Source organism: Phascolarctos cinereus, unplaced genomic scaffold (assembly GCF_003287225.1).
Source record: "Phascolarctos cinereus isolate Bilbo 61053 unplaced genomic scaffold, phaCin_HiC Scaffold_4;HRSCAF=312, whole genome shotgun sequence".
Taxonomy (NCBI): Eukaryota; Metazoa; Chordata; class Mammalia; order Diprotodontia; family Phascolarctidae; genus Phascolarctos; species Phascolarctos cinereus.
This window is the reverse complement of record NW_027555847.1, coordinates 561,598,551-561,604,197: the sequence shown is the minus strand read 5'-3', so window position 1 is coordinate 561,604,197 and position 5,647 is coordinate 561,598,551.

The following is a 5,647-nucleotide window of genomic DNA, read 5'->3' as shown; positions in this document are numbered from 1 at the left end:
GAATTTAAAGGGATAAACTTCAATTATCTGGAAAAAATTCTCTTAAGTGGAATACCTCATTCCCTAATGATGCAGGACAAGTGAGAAGTCACTGTACTTTCTCTGAAATGGAATAGGTCATTCGTAAAATAAATGAGTGCTCACATAGATAATAAATTAAGTATGCTACACATGTCCTTCCACCCTGTCAGCAAGGAATGTCTGAACAATTTGTGATGAAGGGGCTAAGTAACAGTGCAGAAGTTAGAAACGTTATAGAAGAGCTCTGGGGCAAGAGGTCGAGGTGTGGAGGGCTGCTCAGATTTTCCCAGTTGCGTAACTGGGAGAGAAATAAAAAGGACAGCTAGGGGCATTTTGGTAGCTAAGTTGCTAGAACAAGTTTGAGTTACAGAATCTAATTGGAGAAAAGACATCAGTTAAAATAATACACCTTGGAAGGTATAAGCTGTCTATTGATATTATCTACCTATCTTTATCTATCTATGTATCTATCCACATCTCTATTCTTTTCTTTATTTGCTTACTTATTCACTTATTTATTTATCCTCATCTATTAATTTATATGCTCCAGGGCAGAAATCTTTGCTTAGTAGATTTTATTAAATTCTTGTTGAATTTAATTGAATTATCTCAATTATTTTCATCTTCTCTGTTAAAATATTGAAAATGGGAAGTTTTGAAAAAACAAAATGGACCAAATAGCCACCTTTCCTTTGAAGGCCCTGATAGATGTGAAAGATCGAATAATCTTCTCTAATTGATTTATCAGCCTGGCTCTTTTTTGATGGGCTCTACTGGAAATGATATTTCCTCCTGGAACTAGGCTAATAGCACGTGGTATCCATACAACTTGTGTGGCTTTTCTTCATATAGTATGGCCCTGTTGTCTCTTGCTATCTTTACTATGAACTTTTCAGGTACTTCTGCCTTAATTCCTCTCCTAGAATATCCATCTTTGTGTTCACTGTAGGGCCTACATCTAACTTGACAGAGAGAAGGCTTCCATTGAATTGTCACTGAAGAATTTATTTTTTTTTTCAATATGTTTCAAAGGTAACCTCTGTGAATCTATTTGACTCTCCCACCTTTGGCTTGGGTAGTATGGGGGTGTGGTGATGAATAATGCTGTACTTTTTTGTCTCTTTATGGACATTGCATAGCATAGGTTTGCCAGCTCATCTGCATGGAATGAACTGACATAGGGGAACAGGCCCTTCCCCCATGCCTCATCACCACATACCAAGGGCTGGCTTTCACCTCCATAAGTTTCCCTGAAGATTAATTTCTGGAGGTTCATCTTATTGGGCATGCAAGCTATCATTAATAAAATACCCTCTTTTGCTGGCAGAATTAGTCAGTGTTTAGTAAAGAAAGTCCTTTAGGGCTTTATACTTTGGGAAGAAAATGGCCAGTGTTTACTAGTTGTTTGTTTCCTGCCTGTCATTTAGGGTCCTCAAAGCCAGGCGATTTTCTTTTTCTTTTCTTTCTTTCTTTTTTCTTTTCTTTTCTTCTTCTCTTTTTTGTAATTAGGCCTAGTTCAGAATGGTGAGTGGAGTCCTCAATAAATTCAATTTAATGAAGCAAGAAGAAGGGACAACGATTTGAGTTCCCTAGTCCCACCTGCCTTTCCGTGGGAACTGTGAGGGGAGGATGAAGGGAGGAAGGGGGAGAGAGAGCAGGAAGAGAAAGGAAAGGAGGAAGAGGAGGGAGAGACAGAGAGAGAGAAGGAGGAGGAAAAAAGGAGGAAGGGGGAAGGGGGAAGGGGGAAGAGAGAGGAAAAATAGCAAGGGAGACAAAGAGGAGGAGAAAGGAGAGGAAAGGAGAGAGAGAGAGAGAGAGAGAGAGAGAGAGAGAGAGAGAGAGAGAGAGAGAGAGAATCTTGCTTAAGGCCACAGCACTAGAGTTTGGAACAGAATCCAGGTTCCCTATCAGGAGATCACAGTTGCCTCTAAAATTCACAGTATCAGAACAGGCAAAACACAAAAGAGAAACCCACTGAGGAGAGGAAATGTTTTCCCACAAAAGCAATTTCCTCCAATTTGTATTTCAGCAACAAATTTGTTTCCAGTTTCAGATACAGCTATTCAAAATGAGCTGCTGGGACCTGACCACCTTGGGGCCTCACTCATTCTTAATTAACTGGGATGTAAACATCCATCAGAATGCAGCGTGGATTCTTCACCCCATCCCTCGGGGGTTGAGTGTAGTTATTTAATAAAGAGAATTCTGGTTTCTAAAGGCCTGACTATTGCCATGCCTTTCGAGGGGGGCAGTGTGTTCTATCTTATGGGGAGTACTGCAAACAAGGGAACTGGGAGTGCCCAGATTTTTCCATTCAATTTGCCAACTCTTCATGAAGTGCCTACATTGGGCAAGTCTGAGGGTGCAAAAAAGAAACCAAATGGCTCTTGCCCTCAGAGTGCTTGAATTCTACCTGAGTTTATTTTCCTCCTTGTGCTTTTAATTTTAGTACAACAGTCCAAAAATTCTTCCTTGTTTCAAGTAGTTGAATCAATGACTTAGATTAATTTAAAGTGAAACTCCTAAACTGTATTTGTTCTTGAGCTATATGTTTCATAATTGCATGGTAATCATGGTTACTTTAATTACTGAAACAAAGCCTTAATTAAAATTTTAGTCTTCATGGAGCAATTAGATTTTGGCAAGGTATGGGACCTATACTGCCAGTCTTCCTATATCTACCACTCCTCCCCACCCTTCAATTCTCCAGCCCTACCTCAGGGATGCCTTCAGCCTAGTCTGTTAGACAATGGGTGGTCATTTACTTTTTGGTATTGATTTCTAGGCAAAATTAACTTCGAAATTCCTCTCTCTGAGACTACAGCTTTGTAGCAGTGACAAGGATTTTGCCTTTACAGTGAACAAGGTTAGGCAAAGGCAAATTTGCAAATCAAGCATACACAGCTTCAAGCAACTGTGGTATCTTCATGTTGACCCCTTCTCTTCCTAGTTGTTGGGAATATCCCACCATCCCCCCTCCTTCAGATATACAGAGTCTTAACTCCTTTAAGCAATGCTTTACATTTCTTGACTGCCTTGGCCTCTTTCCCTTCATCACACCCACTATTTCCTAGCTAGGTGACTTTTTTATAAATAGATATGTTGACAAATTAATGTGAGAAGGCTAACCTCTGGTCTTATTCGTGCTCCTAGGTAATGTATACATATTAACAGGCTTCATTAAATCCTGTGACAAATTAATGGTAGGACATTCATTGGTGGAGAGTGGGAAGGGCCTTATGGCCCCATAAATTATGCCTTTATTTATAATTTCCTTATCCATAGATATGGGAATATCTACCCTCTTGGTGAGGATGACCCCCATGGTTCTGTTCTCAGTTCTCTCCTAGTCTCTCTGAACTCTGTTAGAAATCTTGTACATTTCTATGGCTTCAAACACCATTGTTAACCAAATGACTATGACACTTTTTTTCTATACACCCATTTACAATTCCCAGTTTGCAATAGTCCATGGGAAAACACCGCCCCCCACTACTATTATTACTACTTCTATTACCACCACCGCCACCACCAACTCATCTTCCTCCTCCTCCTCACTAGTACTACTCCAACAACTACTGCAACTACTACTTCAACTACTCCAACTACTCCAATTCCAACTACAACAACAACAAAGACTACTACTGCTGCTACTACTACTACTACTACTACTACTACTGCCACTACATTAGCATTTATATAGTGCGTTGAGGTTGCAAAGCATTTCACACATGTTAATTCATTTGATCCTCAAAACAACCCTATGGTAGGTACTATTATTATCCCCATTTTATTGATGAGGAAGTAGCTTAGAGGGGTTTAGACTTACCTGGGGTCACATAGGTTAGTGTCTGAAGTAGGATTTGAACTCGGATCTTCTTGACTCCAAGTCTAACACAATGCATCCTAACTGCCTACAGTGGTCTACTCCTAAATAAACTCATCAGCATCTTAAACCCAACATGTCTTAAACTTAACTGAACATCTTTCCAAAACATTTCCTTTCTCCTAACTTTACTGTTTATTTGGAGAGCACTGTCATTCTCCTAGTCGAAATTTCAAATCACTTTTGTCTCTTCCCTGTCCCTCAGTTGATCTACAGCCTAGTAAGTCCTATACAATCTGCTTCTGCAGTATCTCTCTTTCCATTCCCACTGCTACTGCCCAAGTTCAGGATTTGATTTCCTCTTTTCTGGACTAGCATTTTCTTGATTCTACTCTTTCTAGGAGACAACTAGGTAGTGTAGTGGGTAGAGTACTTGGCCTGAAGTCAGGAAGACCTGAGTTCAAATCTGTCCTCAGACACTTACTACCTGTGTCACCCTGGACAAGTCACTTAACCCTGTTTGCCTCAGTTTCCTCCTCTGTAAAATGAGCTGGAGAAGAAATGACAAACCACTCCAGTATTTCTACCAAGAAAATCCCAAATGGGATCATGAAGAGTTGGACAGGTCAGTCCTGAGTCATCTTATTTGATCTATTGTAAAAATCTTTGTACTGACCTCCCTGCCTCCATTTTCCCCTCCACAATAAGCTATCCTTCACACCACTGCCAAGTAGTCTTCCCAATACTTAGAGAAGATCACATCATTTTCCCCACTTTTAAACTGCCATGGTTCCCTATTACCCATTAAGTAAAATATAAACTCATTAACTTATTATTCAAGGCCTGATAATTTAGTTCCAACCATCTTTACCAGCCTTTATATTGCTTCCCTCCATAACCCATGGGGGAGATCATGTAGTGTGGTTAGTGTAGTAGAAAATGTGCTATATTTGGAAAGAGGATGTTGGTTTAATTCTGGTTAGGTCTGACCTTGGGATTATTATTCCATTTCCCTAGAGCTTCCTTGGTCTCTTCTGCCATAAAATGAGAGTATTAAATGAGCTGGTTTCTGACATCCATTCTAGCTCTAAATCACTGTTCCTGATCTTTCCTTGCCTTCCCCTACTTTAGCTATGATTTTGCATGCATCATCCTCTCTCCCAGGAAGGAATCTACGCTTTTTGAAGAGAGTTTTCTTGCCTCAAGGTCCAGCTCAGACACCATTTCTTCCACAGAACTTTCCCTGATGCTCCTAAGCTAAAAGGGAGGAGATCCCTCATGCCCTTCAGAAGCCTCATGTCTCTCTCTCTTGATGTCTTCTGAGTATTTAATCCCATTTTAACTTGTAATATAATTCTCACTCTGATGCCTTATCACAGTGTAGAAATGTCTCTGGGTTATCGAAAGCTTCTCTAACGGAGTGCAAGCTTTGATGTATTCTACCAATCTGGAAAGACCTTAAACATGGATTGGATGTCATACAAGATCCAGCCTAGTAAGTTGGGAGAAGTTCATTATCAGAGCAGCTACATCATGATGAATATATGTGCATATGCATGTGTATATATGCATGTATATACATGCACATACATATATGTGTATATACATGTGTGTACACATATACATATATTTATTCTGAATGTGTAAGTACATACGCAAGTATATATCTATATATATTTGCACACATATACGTATGCATGTATGTCGGCAAATGTTGAAGTTATGTCATAGAAGAGTTGCAATCTGAGTTTTCAATCAATCAATAAGCATTTATTAATTGCTACTGTGTAGTAGGCACAA